We start from the raw sequence: 19,113 nt of genomic DNA on the forward strand, positions 1-19,113 counted from the left end.
TACAGAGACATAAGCCATCTGATAATAGTCACTCAGAAATGCTAAAATTTCTTCTGCCTTCAGCCATGAAACTACTACGGTGCAGTTAATGTAACCAGGTTTATTAAGTGTCTCCTAACTAACAACAGGAACAAAAAACTGAGAGGGTACAAAGGGATCCTCTCAATGCATATAAAGAAATAAAGGAAGAGTGCAAAAAGGTGGAGTCAACCTTTTTTCAGTGGTGCTCAGTAACAAGACAAGAGGCAATGGGCAGACTGAAACACAGAAGTTCCCTATGAACATTATTATCTGTGAGAATAACTGAGTACTCCAGTAAGTTACTGTCACATTCCAAAGGCTGGAAAAGTGGAGATTCTTGTTGGATTCCACAAGGACAAAGTAAAGATAACACAGTAACGAGAGCAACTATACAATTTTATTCAATACAGACACAACTGGCAGCCATTAAAACTGTAGTTGTTAGCCTAATCCTAGGAGAGAGAGAGAGAAGAGAAAGAAAGGAAGGGAAAATAAAGTCACCCAAAGGTAAAGGGAGGGAGTGAGATAGTGTATGAGAGAGAAAGGAAAGTCAGCACCCAAGGATCCTGCAGTGTCCCCTTGGTCTCACAGTGGAGAAGAAGGTGAGGAAGGAGTAGAAGTGGTGGTGGTCCCAACGTAGCAGAAGGGTGAAAGGTTAGAGTCTCTCTTCCTTTTATGTTATCCATTTCTTGCTTCACCACAGCCTCCCGACAATCGTTGCTTGCCCTGACTTGGCCTGGAAAGTTCCACTAAGTGGCTGTCTCTCTCATTAGAGAGAGAGAGAAGGATAAGAATATCACCACCTGCTGTATTCTCAGTCATGGACTAGCAGGCCAGTCCTATGCAGAACTCCAGGGAACATTTCTTCTTCCTTCCTCCTGAGGTGGAGGAGGATAGTGCTTCCAATTGCCAATTGTTGTTTGAGTCAAAGCCTGACTGGAACCTCACAGTTACCCAGAGAAATTGTGGAGCAAAATTATACAAACCAAAACTAGTTTTATCTCCTAGGTATTATAATCAGAAGTGTACATATACTAATTGCCCCACCAGGTGAATGATGAAGTCATATCCATCATACATTTAAATTATATTTGTCATCACTGAAAGCACATTTTGATTCCTTTTTATGTTACTGTAGCAAAACTTATCTTAGCTCAGTTTCTATAGGTGAAAAAATTCCACCATGCACATGCAAGTCTAATCTAAAACTGTGAATAGGAATTAGAAAAGTGTCAAGACATCCTTGTGATTGCTTGGGGAAAAAGAGAGCACAACATGCAAGTTTCAAACACATCCCTGTAGCGGTGCAGATCTTCTCTCACTGATCCACATTTCAATGTGGACACGAGCTAACATTGCTCTTGCTTCAGTTACAGGAGCAATGGATCCAACACTGTTCTTGTTTCTGTAGCAGATGCAGTGAGCTGAGATCATCTGACACTTGCTGGTCTGCTGGAGCAAGGAGTTTGGACTCATTCTAGTCCTAGTGCAGGTACAGTGATTTAGGGGCAATTGAGCATTCTCTAACCACACCTGGATCTCTGCTGTTTCCCAAACACACCTGGGACCCCTCCTACTGGGGTCACAGGTCGACTCTGAAAGTTGCTAAAGATGACCTTGTTTGAATCATGGTCACCATGGAGAAATACTGACCAAAGACAACCAGTCTGAAATCCTAAAGATATTGATCCTATGTGGGAGGCCCTTTAGAGCTCTCTGGGACCACACCATGCTGCAACCCCAAATCTCATGTGCTTCACAAAGGAAGTTGGTTTATTGCTGGGAAGTGTAGGTAGCTGGCCACTTCTCTTAAATTCAAGTAAAGTAAAGGAAAGTAAAATTATGTTAAGGTTGTTATAATTTGAGTCCAGTAAGTAAGCAAGGAATATTGCAATTTCTTTTGTGAAATTAGTTACCAAAATTTAATACCTTCACAGGTAAACCTCTATATCTGTGTGTGTGCACATACGTGCATGATTTAGTTTAGAAACTGTGTTAAACCTTTAATTGAACCTCTGCACTGATTATAATAAATTATTGATTAAGCTGTTAGGAAATAATTTATGTTAATCAACCTTAATTTACTGATACTTCAAATCACATCAGACCCATAAGGATGTGTTAAAGCACTACAGTAAAATCCCTACCCTTAAGCCACTTAGCTGTAAACCACTGATGAAGTCTGGAACTTGAAGTGGATCCAGTTGCAACTAGATTTCTCTCTTAGAAGGTGTTTAGAAAATAAAGGGGTCCACTCTGAACCTTGTGACTCAACGGTAGAGACTTCCTCATTCTTTCCTCTGATTCCTCTACAAATCACCCCAAACCAATCTGACCCAGTCTGCCCCATCCCTGTATAAACTATTTTCCCTGATACCTGTGAATGTCACTCCCATTTAATCTCAACTCCTATGCAACCCTTCCACATAGTAAGAAATAAAGTGAACTTTGCTGCTGAATTCTGTGAAAATGCATTTTCATAAATTCACGTTAACATCACCTTTTTTTTTTGATATCTTTGTTGGTGATTCTTTAAGTGACCTTACAACCTTCCACTCTTGTCCACAGAAATTCCTAAATGAATTAGTGAAAAAAACATGATGTAGGCTGCAAGAAACAGTGTTTTCTTTCCTTTCAGATAGATACACATTTTTCATACGTTAGCTTTACACTGCACAAAGCCATTCATCTCACAAATGACCTAGAGGGCAACATTCCTGGAGGCTGTACTCCAGTATTCGTCTTGATGAAACTGGGAAGCTATGCACTGTACCAGAAGGAGGGAGACCACAAATGAGGAGAAAGAAGTTTCCTCATTTCTGTTTGTTCTGTTGCAAAGCTAAATATTGTAAGCTTTTTAAGCTGTGATATGCACATCTGAAGGACTACTTGTTGCTTGCATTTCACTTCTTTCCTGGTTTGGGCCAGGATAGAACTAATTTTCTGTCTTGTAATTTTGCTTTCAGTGAAGTCTCTCATAAGTAGACTGAAATTAACAGGAAGTTTCTCTGACAGTGTCTGCTTCTGGGACTGATAATGCTTGATGTTTATAGTTACTGCTAGAGACTGATATGCAGAACCAAGGACACTGCTCAGTTCTGAGGAACATTTTACGCTCCGGAAAGAGAAAAGGAGTAAAAGGGTAACACCTGCAACCCTCCTTTAGGGAGGAACAGACAAGACAAATGACCAAAGTTGACCAAATGGAGTATTCCATCCCATACGTGTGGTAATCAGTATAAATTTGAGGGATTAGGAGGGTCAAGCTTTGCCTTCATCCTTCAGGCTTCCATTTGGCCCGTCTTCATCTGTCCCTGTTTGCTTTAGCATCCTGTGAGGATTCCACCCATTCCTCTGCCTGTGGTCCTGATCCATACCAGCCCATATCTGTGTGTTTCTGTCTCCAGATCCCGAATGCTGCTGACTCCAGGAGTCCAGCCTGGACTTTCCCAGGGCTGCCCTGCAGCCTTGGTGGTGACATGAACCTTATTGGTGGAAAGGGGGGAGGAATGTGGTTTCTTTTTTCTGTATATTTGTATATATTGAATGTTTTTTTTAACATCACTGTTTCATTAAAGCTGTGTGGTTTAGTGTCCAACCTGTAAGTCTCTCCCCTTTATTTTCTCTCCTTTCTTTATTGGGGAGAGGAGAGAGATTAATAGAGAACATCTGTCATTTGTTTAATTTCCAGTCCAGCATTAAACTGTGACAACTTCTTAAGTATAGTTTGGTTTCAATGTTGAAATCCTAAACTTTTGTTTGGGATGAGCACTAGCATTCAGCAGCTGCAGGCTGTTAACATATGATCTCTTCCTGATATAAAAGCAGCAATCCTATGTTTAAAAATGTATACACCAAATAAATTAAACAAAGCATTAAAATACATTTCTCCAAACATTAGGGGGAAAACATATCCAGGAATTTTTAGGATTCCTTCTATATGTATTTTATTGCTAAAAGTATTCCCCTAGGCACTCAAACAAACTGCTCCTAGCAGTTCTTTGAAAATATCCATTGTTACTGGCATTGTTTAATTTTGATCAAGCATGTCTTAGATACCCAGCAGGAGGGTATATAAAAGATGATGCCTCGCTTTTCTTAGATATGCATATTGAAAGGAAGAAAGGCAATAGACATGATTTGTTATGTAAGAAATTCCAATTAAACATAAAATTTTTTTTTCTCAGTGAGAGCAGTTCAACACTGAACAGTCCCAACTGTGCAGTGACACTGAGTGGTAATGTTAACAGGAACTATCCAGCCAAGTTAACTGCATACAAAGAGATAACCATAAATCACCAAGAAGAGATAAGTAATGTTACTGCAACTTGAGAAAAATGGTGAGGGAAGACACTTAGAATGATGGGGTTACAGGAAGAAGTATGTCCTAGTTTGAGAGAACCATGAAAGGAAAAACCTGCCTGGGACACCACCAGCACCTGCCCTCCTGTTGATCTGGCACTTCTAATGAGGGGCAGCTGAGCCTATGGGGATGGGCCATGTGACCGAAATGAACCAATCACAGTATTATGTCCCATGGTGCTTTGTATAAAATGGCTCCCAAGAGAAGCCTCTGGTGGTAACTCTGGCTGGTGTGTCAGATGGATTACGGTTCAGCTTGGTAACTCTAAGACTGATGCAGACTCTCACCAAGACTCTTCAATTGGGCCTCCCCATCTACTGCCTGGTCCAGTCTGGGATTTTTCTGGTTGGGAACAAATTACCAGCTAAGGAGGGAGAGCTCTATATTTACATATTTATGTATACATTCGTAATTTGCTCTTTTGACCTCATTAAACCGAACCAAGTTTTTTAATTCCAACCTTAAGGTCTCTCTCCCTTATGCCCTTCTTCACCTTCCCCTGGAGGGCTAGTGGGGAATAACAGAGTCCATCTGTCACCTAGTCACTGTGACAAAATATCATCAAAGGAAAGGAAAATAAAAGCATAAGTCAAAGAACAATACATAATATTAAGGTTAAATTGAGATTTTTGGCAACTGCAATCAAATGAAAAATATATCAAATGAGAGTAATTACTGACAGTAGTAACTAATTCAGACAGGAATTAGAGCTAATCAAAACAGTTACAATGATTTGTTAAAGAACAGATACCATATCAAGTAGAATGTGATCTTTGTGGTCGTTAAAATTATATTTCTATTGATTGAGTCTTTGGGGATATAAGAGAGATGTGTATGCAAGACACAAATGTAGTCATTTGTTCTGCCTGGACTCTTGCTACAGGAATGCAGGCTACTCTTCCATAAGGCTGATATTATACAATGAGCTGTTTACTGTTAATTTGACTTAACATTTAACAAACACTGAATATGTTAATTATATATTGCATTTAAATGGGCTGAAATATAAAAGTTTGCTCCTGCTTTTATATATGACAATAAAAGGCATCTGCCTAATTTAAAGAAAGAAGTATATGGTTTCCAAGTTTCCGTTTGCAATCTTTTCAATAAAATTCTTTGTAAAGGCCAAAGTCTTGCCTTTTTACTGTCAGTGAGGTTGTTGAAAATTTATTTCAGTAAGTAAAAGCAAAATCTTTGCAAAATGAGCTCTTTGTTGGGCTACTTCAAAAGAGCCCTGCATTTTGGCAAGTGTGAAGTTTGAATAATTTGCATCAGTTATTGTGCAGACTTAGTCATGTTAGAAAATTACACTGCCACTTTGCTTGTTATTTCCTAAGTGATTTAGTGTCAGTAGTACTCACAGAGGATCAGTAATAGTTCTCATACTGTAATATAGCTGTAAATAAAACTAACTAAATATTTGCATAGTCAATTTCCACATATTTTTAGTACAGATACCACTCCAAGTATGGAAGATATCTACTTCATCACGAGAAGTTGCTGGATTTTCTTTTTGTTTGTTTGTTTTTATAGATTCCAGATGCCATCCTTCTGACAAGGCAAAGCTATTATTCATTTCTGTAATTATAAATCAAATGCACCCATGGAAAACACCAGAAGTATTTTCTGACTAGAGATTGCTTGAATTCCCAAACAAATTTGATAATAAAAAAATTATGCCAGTTCACCAGAGTGTTTTTCTGTTTAATTTCGCCAATAGTTTCCTAATTTCTTTTATTTTCCATAAGAAAAATCATGAGAAATGAAATTACATATGATTGAAGGCTCAATTCTGCTATCACAAAGTCCCTTCAGTAACTGCTGAAAGCTTCATCAGTGTAAAGAAGCTTATACAGTACCCAAATGTCCTTACGTTTGTAACCAATTACTGTCCATTGAGTTATGAAGGGAAACTTCTTTGCATCCCTGGTTTTACTGATTCATGAAGTTACACATTCACCAAAATGCATTCTTCCTTATACTGATGTTGGTTTTAAACTTACATAAATGGTTCCTTGGCCTCTGCATTGTCACACTATGATTGGGCCCATAACTCCTCTCTGTTCTATTGCTATGTGAAAACTGTTTTTAAATAAAGCACTCATTCTTTCGTAGCATATTCTGTCCTCTAGATGAAAAAACTCTCCTAATTTCAGCTACTCCTAAACTTTTTGTTGAAGCATCCTCTGCTGAAAGACTTCGTTCCTCTCACATAGATGTGGATGTCCTTCTCTATCATGAAATGCAGGCCTACTAAAACTCCCAGTAAGAAACATTTATAACAAAATGAACTCTTTAAATCTATAGCTTGTGGTAAAAATGCAAAAATTTGTTCAGATCTTTAACATGAGCCTAATGCAATGTTCTGGATTGATGAGGTGCTGTTTCTGGTAGCAGGGAAGGGGTTCCCCAGGGGTGTCTCATGTAAGTAGCTTCTGAATAGCTCTCCCAACTCCCAAATGCCTGGCCCCACCTCAGGCCCTCAGTGAACAAAAGATGTGTGCCTCTGTGATTAACATATTCAAGAAGGAGAAACGCCCTTAGATTAGAGCAGGGCAGAGGAGAGAGAGAGGTGAAAGTGAGAGCTACACATGAACACAGGGAACATCACAAGAAAACAACACCTAAGGAGAGCAATGCAAGATCAGGGAGACCAAGGTTGGGAGGAAGTTGAGCCTGAAGGTGCCTGAGCTGAGATTTTACTCTACATCCCATGGTGAGATGGCAGCCTGTCTCCTGCAACCCTTGGAGAATCACAGCGGAACAGATCCTGAAGGATCATGGAGGAGCAGATGTGGACTTGCTGCCTGTTGGAGTAGTGGTGGACCTTCAGCCTGTGGAAAGGAAATAAAAAGTACTTTGACATCAGAGAGAGGTATAGGAAATATTTCTCTCATGTTTCAGTTGTCTTCACTTGAAGACACATAAAATGGGCCTTACGTCATTAGAAAACAAAATCCAGTAAAAATGTACATAAAAATTGCGAGTAAAAAATATTATACTATCTGGTATTAGACAACAGTGAAAGGAAGAAGCACAGGTCTAACTGCCAAAAATCTTAACAGTTACTTGTAATTTCTTTATAACCTTTTGCTCCACTGTCTGAAGGAACAATTTTTCCTCTGATTTTTGCCAAGTATCTCACTAACCTCCAAGCTAAATTAGGGAATTAGGGTCTAAAGATCAATAGTTTCACTAGCTTCACAGATCAATCCCTCATTAAAAAAAAAAAAAATTAAAAAATCTATTAAAAAACTATTATAAATTAAGAAAGCAGCAAATTTTTCTACAAGTTAATCTTCAGTAATATTGAATTAAAAAAAGATTTCTTCCTTTTCAATCCTAAATCCATCAAATAGATATTCTTATGAAGAGTACGTTTTTTCTCTTTATTCCGACAGATCATCTGGGGATTTAAAATAATACAGAAATAAAGCTTTCTTGCAGTGCAGAAATTCTCTCATCTCTTTTTGAAATTAAATAACTGAATCAATCAAAAACCCTCTGAAAAATAAGTACCTAGAGATTTGTCTTTTTGCAGTTTTGGTGAATAGATCAAATGTACCACTCTGTATGCTTCTTATATATTCTTTCTTACAGGAGAAGTTGCAGCACTGATATCACTTTTTTTTTTTTTTTTTTCTTCGAAATGAAAAAATGGCACCCTTGTAAACAACTCTGAAGTCAATAGTCCTCATACATGAAAAAACACAAAAAAGGGCCTAGTAATCTTTGGTTTTTATTATTTGCTCTTGTTTTTTCCTCCTCTACATTCACCCTAGTGCTTCTAAATCATTGTTGGTTGATGCTGTGAGGACTAGAAAAGGCTAATGAAACTAACTTAATGTTCATCTGATAAAAATCCAGATAAAATTACAATTTTTATATACCCAGTATTGAGTCTTGCTGAAGGCACTTCCTGCTTACACAGAGAATCAGTCTACTGTTAAAGCAGTCATAATCCAGGAGGAATTTATGGTCCATAGATATTACTTAATATGCAACCTCCTCTGTTATTCATGACCACTGCCTTGCTTGCTTAGGCTTTATCTGTGGCTGTGCTCCAAGTCCCAAAATAGTGTCTAAGAACTGGATATGAGAGGAGACAGTATATGAAGGCATCAGGCAGAAAAGGAGAATCTGTAGTTGCCTCAAGGAATACTCAAGAAGTAGAAATACACTTTCACCAGAAACACTCAATGGAAGTGGTGCCACTGTGAACAAAGGCAACCAGAAGACTCTAAGAAGAAAAGAAGCCCATCAGGAGTATTATTTTAGCAATGGGAAGAATGAAAATCATGAAAATTCAGAAATAAAGAAATGACACAGCCTAAGTTGAAGGAATGATTTGTTTTAAGCTTGCTGAGCTTTCTGTATGGAAATTTCAGCTACCCAAACCTACTGAATCCTATTTTCAATTTAGTTAAATGCAAACTTGTTCACAGGTTACAGCAGGTCTTTAGGACAATGACCACACTGAATTTGGGCAGGAACTGGCAAAACAAAGTGATAGCCCATTATAGAGTTATTAGTGATTATAACCTCCATCGTCTTAAGCTCAACATTGTACACTTCTGCATCTCAAAACATACTTGGATATGACACAAAGTCATGATTTCAAATTTCTGAATTTCCTTACTAACAAGTGACTCTAAGTTCCTCCATGTGCTTCTCACCCAGATGGTAGCAGCTGCTAAGTTTTTACTATGTACTTTCTCACATGAAAGAAAGCCCTCTGCTGATTCTGTTACTTTTCCTTTTTTCCATTGCAGTACAGTAGATACTTAGTGGTCCAACCAAGAAAAACAGTAAAGAATTTTAGATATTAATTATCTCACTGAAAGACAATATGAATTCCTTAGCAAGTCCTTCCTTCTCCCACTCACTTGTTTCCCTGCAAAAATATAGTAAAATCTTTTAGTCATCTTGGCAGAGTGAAGTAAAGAGGAAAAGCTTTACTGAAAGTATTTAGATAATGTCTATTATTCTGTGAGAATATAAGGCTTGTGAAGTACGTGCCAGATATTTATATCCAAAGAACTAATCTTAAGGGAAAGTAGGTCAGAGCTAACATGAAACTGAATGCCTCAGAATAATCATTTTCAGAGGGTGTGACAGCCTTAAGAAATTAAAAAATATAAATTCTAAGCAGTTATAAAAATCCACTCATAACCAAATGTGTTCCAATAAGCTGCTTGTATTCAATAATTTATTTAAAGATTAGTATTTTCATATCTACCATAATGTAGTTTTCTAAGAATAAAACAGAGCTGCATATAGAACAGCGGGGTGAAGATTTGTTTTTCATAACTGTCAGTAGATAACCAAAGTATGCAGTCATTTCCTTGGCGTAGATATGAAAGGAACTCTTGTTATTTCTGCCTTCAAAAGCTTGTCTAAATCTATGTTCTTTTACAAAGGATTGCAGAATGAATATTACCAGGAATATTTTCAGATGTCTAATTTTTAAAGAGAAGGGTTGCTAATTTAAAGTCTGAAGTCACTACCTTACTGTACAGGTTGAGCTAAAAGACAAATATCTTACAAAAAATTAGTCAGTCCAGTCTCTCTGATCTTTATTTCTAAATTTTAAGTAGGTGTGTGGAACTTTTGAAATAATAATAAATCAACAGTATTGTGTTTTATTATTGAGCATTCCTGAAAAGAAATTATAAAGATTCTTAGGCAAATATTAAAAAATAAACAATAAAAATCTCCAAATGATGCAACAATATTCCTCATTTTATTTAGATATTTATATCATGTTTCCCTATGAATGGGCACATTCTAGTAGAAACATATATAAGAGAAAGAACTGGCTGCTATAATTATTGAAGGCAGAAGTCAGTCAAAGGCTTGGCCCATATTCACAAAAACTCAAGACTACATGAATGTGTTGAAGCTATATTTGTTATCCCTGACTAATGAGCACTTGTAGAGCCTCTTCATTTTATATTTCTCACATAGAAATATCAAATTTTAAACATCTTTAGCCACTTTTGCAAGCGACACCCAACATGTTTGGCATATTCTCTCAACTGTGACTGGGATGTAATTCACTATTATCTTGTTGACAAGGCTATGATTCATTTCACACATCAGTGTTCATTAAAACAATATGTACTTGTGTTCTGGTTTTGCCCCACTTCAAAGCTCAGTTACCAGAGAATTCATGGTCAATTAGCTTAACTGAATGAATAACAGTTGGAAAATGACATAGGTTTCTCGCCTTTATGCATTTTGTGTTTACATGAAATTAGACCCTAACTAAATACATTATGATGCAGTGTAGTAGTTGTAGTTCATTTAATTGACAAAGGTATGCTATTTTCTCTTAACCTGGATGCAAAATAAAATCTCAAATTAATGATTTAATTCTGTGGGCTAGTAAATTCTGAATAAACTCAAAATGAAATCTCCCAGTGAGATTTCAAGATATTGTATACGTGCTCATGGTGTTGGCCTTTCCCTCCACAGGTAGTCTGTTTTCTAGTAAAAAATGTAAAAGACATTAAAATTAAGAGAAACACCTAATTTCTTATTCCTTAGAGATATATTCTGCTGAAATATTGGGCAGAAAAAGTAATATTGTATGCAACTCAACTTTACTTGTGTCTCTTTGTGAACTTAAATGTTTCATACAAAACAAGTGTAATGTTTCCTACTATGCACAGATGGAGTTAATTTACCTCTTATTTCAGAACAACTATACATCTGCAATTGGGAATACTTGCACATACAAATACCTTACATAGGGGACACCTTAGTGCCTGAGACATCTGTTTAGCAGCAGTTTTTAAAAAAAAACAGAGGGCAACTGATGATCCAAAAAGTAAACAGCCTTAAATCCAGCAGTTCACCGTCTCAAGGCAATGATTGGTGAGGATGCAATGAATATCTTTTGAAAGTACACCATAATAATCTCTGATCTTATTGACACTAGGAGTCTTTGCATTGATCCTCCTGCAAAAATTGTAATTTCTAGAATAAATTTCAGAGAGAGTTTATCTGGGGAGCGAGAAGTTTAACACAGAAGGATCTATCCTGACAGCTTTATTCATGTGAGAAATGCTAAGTGGTTTTTCTTTTCCCTGAAGCCCTATTCTTCATCATCCACATTTTTTTTCTTTTCTAAAAGATAATCTTCAAGAGACCTTGTTTGCTCAAGATGGTTCCATTCATATATGGAAACTAGGTTTAGTTGTGGGTTTGTTGACACAGACTAATGTAAACATAGAAAACAACCAAAACAAACACACAGAATTCCCAAATACCCCAACCTTAGTATTTTAGTTGAACTTCAAACATGCCAAAGTAATTGTGACATATTTTAGAGAAGACACAATCTCTTAAGTAGGACATTTACTGTATACATTTTTTTTCTACCTTTGTTTTAGAAGACTGGGTATTTCAATATTATCTGTAAAATCCCATTACCTTGTGCACAGAAATCATCACAAAGTTCGATTCCTCAGAAAACCTTGTGCTTTAATTTTTCAGCTGGTGCCTAGAGCAAGACAGGAGAGAGAAGCCAAGTATTCAAAAGACTGATTGATTTTGTTTTTTCTTTTACTGCATTCATGATTTAAATTTAACAAAAATGGAAAAAATACAGCAGAAATACCATCTCAGAAGCTAACTTTGTTCTAAATTAGTTAAAAAATAAATTGCTTGCTGTTGCATCACCACAGAATTTAGGCAATTTAAATGTCTGAGTCATTTTAATACAGTGCAAGTAGCATCTGTGGTGATGATCAGAGATGTTTAAATATTTCATCAGATCAGTCTAGTTCTTTTCCTCATATAGATATAATAAAAACAACACTTCTTTCCAGGGAAAAACGAGTGAGTTTTAAAGGTCATTGGAGTGTGCCTGAATAAGGATTGCAGGGCTAGAATAAGACTGAAGCACCTTGTAAATAAAACAGATTTTTTGGTTGTCAAGTAGACACTTCAAAAAAAGTCACAAGACAGCAACACTCCCTGAAGAAATACCAGGATACAAAATGTGAAATTTAGTGATGGGAATTTTATTTACTTATCAAACTTGTAAAGAATTTTGTTATGTATGAAGTTGTACATGCATTTGATAAGACCTGATTTTAAGTAATTAAATTTAGGAAAAAAAATCATTGCATTTGCTATCATGTGTGCTTGAAGGCTGGAAAAGACACTTTGGGGATGACTGCACACATTTGTGAGACTGTGAGCTTTGGAAAATGTGACACAAAAATTATTGGAGTGAGCTTGGAGCTTGGTTCTTTTCTCTTGCATTTAATTTGTATGGCAAGGTTTTGGTAGCAGGGGTATACAGATGTGCCTTCTGTGAGAAACCGCTAAAAGCTTCCCCTGTGTCTGACAAAACCAGTGCCAGATGGACCTGTTACTGGAGAAGGCCAAAATAATCACATATTCAAGATGGGGAAAAGCAGTCACCTGTGCAATTGTAGTCAGAGGAGTAAGAATATGTGATAGTAACAACTACAGGTACCCAGACCAGTGAAGAAGGAAGGGGGAGGGGTGCTCCATGCACTGGAGCAGAGATTCCTTGGCACCCTATGCTGAAGATCACAGTGACACAGGTTGTCTTCCTCCAGCCTGTGAAGGACCACGGTGGAGCACATCTCCACACTGTAGAGTGTGGAGGACCCAGTGCCAGATAGGAGATGCCCTGAAGGCAGCTGCAGTCTACAGAGAGCCCACAGTGGCGCAGGAACCTGCAGGAACTGTGTCCTGTAGACAGGGACTCATGTGGGAGCAGGTTTTGCAGGCAGGACTTACAACCCAGTGTGGGACCCAAGCTGGAGCAATATGTTCTTGCAAGGAATTCACTGTGTAGAAGGGACCAAAGCTGCAGCTGTTCATGAAGAACTGTAGCCTGTGGGAAGGACTCAAGTTGGAGAAATTCACAGAGGACTGTTCCCATGAGGGGAAAAAGCTGAAGTAGGGGAAGAGTGTGGAGAAGTCCTCCCTCTGAAGAGGAAGAAGAGGCAGAGACAACGTGCGATGAACTCTCAGCAACCCCCATTCCCAGTCCCCCTGCACCTCTAGAGGGTGCGGAGGCAGAGAAAATCAGGAGTGAAGTTGAGCCTGGGAGAAAGGAAGGGGATGGAGGAAGGTGTTTTAAGATTTGATTTTATTTCTCATTACTATGATCTGACCGTTAATTTCCCCAAGCTAAGTCTGGTATTCCTGTGACAATAATGGGTGAAGGATCTCTCCCTGTAGTTATCTCGACCTATGAATTTTTTTGTTAAAGTTTCTCTCTTTCCTTCTGATAAGAGAAGTGACAGAGAGGCTTTGGTGGGCACCCAGTGTACATTCAGGGCCAACCCACCACAATTGTCTTAGGTATGTGCTACTATAGGATCCATTGAATAAGTCTGAACAGTTACAGTAAAGAAAGAGATAAATAAAACTTAATCACAGATATACGGAAATGTTTGTCTAACTGTATCTTGGCCTCTTAAACAGATGTCCAGATAGTTTTTCTCTAATTGTCTCTGAAGGAAGGGTCAACTATTCTTCATTTGAATGTTTCTGATCCTAGTCAACGATTAGCTCAAAATACAAATACAGACGTTATTTTCGTAGCACTTACATATTCCCTGCACATTATCAAAAGCTAAAAAACCTTTAAAAAGGCAATGTCTTTTAGGTTCCATCTAACTTAGAAACAGAGAACTAGCAATATCCATAAAATGTTTTCCTAAAAAAAAATAATCTAAAACCCTGAAGCAAGAGTATAATGGGAAACGTTCTTCCAGTAGCATGGGTTTCTGGAGGGAGGAAGTAAAGCTTCTTAAATATTTCAATTTGATTCCTCAAGGGAAATATCTCATAATTCTGTGATCTCCAGGGTAAAGCACAAACAATGAAGTTACAGAGGGAAAATAATTTTAAAGGCTGGTTTGTCAGTGCCACAAAAGCAGATAATGTGTGTTTATATACCAAGACCAAAGAGACATTTCATCTAGGATAAGACATCTGGCAAGTTAAATATGAATTTAAAGATTAAATTTAACTCTACCAAATTTGGATGACTTGCTGGTTTAAGGAGAAAAAACAAACAAAAACAAACAAAAGAAACAACTTCATTCCCCAAGGACCTTAGAAGCTTCTGCATCCAAGCTAAGACACCCTGCCAGGTATGACTATCATCATTTTAGGTCCTTCCTTCTCATACAGAAAATCCAGCTTTGACAATGCTCAAGATCAGATGGATAAGGATTTCAGATAGGCTTGACTGACAGGGAAGTTACAGGGAACTGTTACAGGGAAGTAATGGCCTTCTGCAGAGTATCAAAAGCTGCTGATACTTTTTGTATTCCTGTGTCATTTCTCACTCATTAAAACCACAGATGCCACTGCCAGATCATCTCTTGTCTTCACTTAGTATTGAGTTCTTCAGCTTTTATTCTGGCTCTGCCATGAAGAGTGATGGATAATCCCCTATTTCACATCCTCTATGCGGAGATTCACTTGTATATTTTGAGGACAGATGACAACTGCTTTGTCATGAGGAGAAAGGGCAGTGAAAGGTGATCTGAATGAACAGTCAAAGAGCAAGACAACTGAATCTTTGGAGACATCCAGGGCGATAGGGCACTATGCTGGAGATCTAATCCTATTCACTAAAACAGGAAGTAAATAACATTCCTTTACTTACAGAAAGTCAGATTTTGGAGCAATACACCACAAAAACCATTATAAAAAAATTTAATCAGGGTGCTTACACTCTGGCAAATATAACTGCAGGTCTCTACAACAACTGGGGTGGGTAGATAACGTCATTCCCAAGCTCACTCTTTGTTGTATCTCTATGCTTTGCTTATTTCCTGTGCATGTGAGACACCAACATGTTTTTGTACTGTTTATAAGAAAAGTATTTTTTTCCTGAAATGAATAGTTCATTAAATGTTTCTACTTGCAGGAAGAAGTTATTTGACATAGACATATTGAGTAGCAATGTGCAATGTACACAGCTAAGGTAGAGAGACTCAGCCAGCCCTAAGGACAAAAGAAAATTCTCTCACTTCCCTTTTATATTTATTAACGTTAAACGAACAAGAATTCTGAAAACTAAAATATAAATCTGAGTTTTGAAATGTCTTTTCCATACTTTTTTTGTTATCATGTAATTCTTATGATGAGTATTCTGAAAAGCTGTCCCAAAGACTAGTATTTTGTTTCACTGACTTCTTACAAAACCCTTATGTATGTATGTATGTATGTAATATATTTTGATGAAAAATACCTTTTAATCAAAACACCTTTTTTCATAATAACTGTGGAACAAATCTCCAAAAACATTGCTTCTATAGTCGCCAGGCATCTCAAGAGCATAAATATGTAAAGCAGAGGCAGTGCAACAGGCTGTGCACTCCTGAGTAGACATCTATAATGTACTTCTGTTGGGGGCAGCAGCAACTGTTGAGATTTTCCAGTAACACGTGGTGATAGAGGTAAGCTTTGGGACATTTTTGACAGTACATTATGTTACTTTTTGTGCATCAGCTAACAAAATCAAATGTTTACTGTAAGAGAAAAAACTAGACTTAGTCTTTGTTTTAAAAGTCATATAATTAACCCTGTAATTAAGTTACTTGAGAATAATCTTTGCATCAGGAATAGTGTGGCCATCAGAAGAAGGGAAGTAATTGTGTCCCTGTACTCTGTATTGGTGAGGCTGCTACTCGAGTACTGTGTTCAGTTCTGGGCCTCTCACTACACAGAAGATATTTGGTTACTGGAGCAAGTTCAGAGAAGGTCAACCAAGCTGGTGAAGGGTACGGAGAGAAAACCCTATAAGGAGAAGATGAGGCACTTTGGCAAGTGCAATGTCTTGGACATACATCACAAGAGGTGTTTAGACAGCTTCTTGCTAAATATATTAATGAAAAGTACAGAAACCTGCTTTAAAATGATGAGAAAATTAAGATTTCTTACTCTTCAGAAGAAAATGACGAGACAAACAATATCCAGATGCCTTTATAACTGATGAAAAGAACAAAAGAAAAATCTTTTATCTAAGTCTGTAGGAGATAGGACAGGAAATTCTGACTGTTGAAGTGTCATACTTAAGCTGAATGTTACTTTGAAAGGAAAACTTCCAAGCTGATAATACCAAATGCATTCATTATAAGTGTAAAGTAAACTCTTCACTAGTTGGAAAGTGTATATTTGAAAATAGTAATGATTTAACAACAAACATTTTTCTTTACACATTTAGGACTGAGACCTTTCCTTCTCAGAGAGTTGTCCTACTGCTACCACCATCCTTGTAGCCCTGTGCTGTGCCCTCTCCAGCAGTTCCCTGTCCTTCCTGAACCAGGGAGCCCAGAAGTGAACATGGTAATTGAGATGAGTCTTCAATAGGGCAGAATAAAGGGGCAGGGTAACTTCTTCATCTGTTCACCACACTCCTCTTCATGCACCTCAGGATGCCATTTGCCTTCTTGGTCACAAGGGCACATTGCTGGCTCATGGTCATCCTGCTGTCCTCCTGGTCATCCAGGTCTTTTTCCATAGAGCTGCTTCTGAACAGGTCAGCCCCTAACCTGTGCTGATACATGGGGTTATTCCTCCCTTTCTGCCAAATTCTCCACCCTGTTCAGGTCATGCTGGACGATATCACCTCTGTCGGTTCAACTCTCAGTTCCTAAGACTGCCTATAAGGATGGTGAGGGAGACAGTGTCAAAACTTTATTAATGAATAATCATAAGCTAAGGTGTTTATTGTAATAAAAAAATTAAAAATAAACCATGCAGTCCTAGTTTAAAAACTGGAAGTGACCACCTTGTCCATGCAAATTCTTCCAGCTTTTTCTTATCTTCACTGTAATAGAGTATGTCCTTTTGAACACCAGTGTCACTGGTTGTAGTTTCAGCCACTGAACCTTGTACATCTTCCGTCCAGTTAATTTGTCCTGTTCTATTAAATCTTTTCAATTGCTGATGAGTATACTAAATTACTATTTTAACTTTCTTTTTTTTTAACTTTTTTTTTTTTTTTAAATAAATTAACAGAACAGTAATGTTAAGAACATAGTCTAAATAGACCAGATGGCTTAAGAGAGACACAACTCCACCTTCATGTCTCTCATTAGGTCTACTCCTGTATAATGTGAATTTTTCTAATTAGATGAAGTGGTCAAGAATTGCATAGTCTTCCAATTCAGACATTACCTAAATGTATGCAGCTCAGAATAATTCATTGTATCTAATGTATTTAATCTAAAATTCTGTATAATTTAAATAGTCCATCCACTATCTCTGAAGTTCTGTTGTATTCAAAAAATTTTGAAATTAAACCAACTTAAAATTGAGGTTATGTCATTTAATATTATTTCATCTTTAATGGTATCTGGCAATCAGCTTTCCCCTTGATTGATGACTGGTATGCTACTATAGCAAGTCAAAGTAACATTAGCAATACAGTTACTATACATATTTATTGGAGGTTTTTTATTATTTTTATTTTATTTTATTTTATTTGTAGCTTATAAGTCTGGGATTTGTTCCATTTTTCTCATGTCAATTTGTTATCCAGAGCCCTCTGTGACGGGAGCACATCCTTGCCTTATTTTGTATTATCTCTGACTGATTCAACAGTTCTTCAGAAAGAGAATGCTATATTGGTATATAACATTAAGTAAGAAACTTTGTTAAACTTGAGCAGAGAGATACATCTTAACCCTAAGAGAGAAGCAATGATTTGCCTTTTCCTCAGTCACTAAAGTCAATTTTCTTGGTTCTATGGGAGCTTCTGATTTCCCAAGAAATTAGCAGGGTGCACAGGTGCAAACCCAAGTGCACTGTTAATTAATCTTGTGGTTGAAATGTGTCTGAGTCATGGATAATCAGAAATTTAAAGTGTTTTTCTCATGACAAGTTTTTCTTAGGTATCTTCTTTTATTTTGTTTTGCCTCCGCAATCCCTCCTTAGTTATATCTTGTTATAGTGGAAGACATGAGAGGACAGTTTTTATTCATTATTATATGATTAATAACAGTAGTTAACTTGAGGAAAAACAAAAACAACAACAATAACAAAAAAACACCAGACTAAAGCAAATAAAAAAATAAAGGTGGAAAAATGATTGTCAGTTCCTAACCAGAAGTCATCTCGTCTGTACTGGACTCTTTTGAGAAGCCTTGTCAAGAGATAATGAATTATGAATTATTCATTTTATAGCTCTGATAATTCCATTACAATGGTAACACATCCTTAGGGACTGAGACTTAGTTCTCCTTCTCTCTTCTAACCTCACACAGAAATCTAAAGGAGAGATTGAAAATGGTCCTATCGTTCATCACATTTTGTTTAGCACATTAAGAAGAGCACATTATTTTTACATGAAGATTAAATATGCATTTATTTATCACAGGCAAGGATAAAATTATTAATATGGCTTCTGAAAACCAAAAAGCTTGCAAGGAAAACAACCAATGCAGGACTGTAAAATCACAATCAACTTTTAACTTATACAGCAAAATTCTGGGACACTGGGTAATTTTACTGCATAACTGAAGAACTGATTGTGATTTTGCATCATGGAGCCACTTCTGGATGAAAGGATGATAATTAATTAAGACAGTATATCAAATAAGAAGCTTCAAGTAATATAGCCACATAGGTGCTGCGCATCTTCCTGTAATCATGTAATATTTGTTTTCTACTTAAAAAAATATTTATATTCAAGATCACCTGCAGTTTGCAATGAAGGA

The sequence above is a fragment of the Calypte anna genome, chromosome 1, assembly GCF_003957555.1.
Source record: "Calypte anna isolate BGI_N300 chromosome 1, bCalAnn1_v1.p, whole genome shotgun sequence".
NCBI lineage: Eukaryota > Metazoa > Chordata > Aves > Apodiformes > Trochilidae > Calypte > Calypte anna.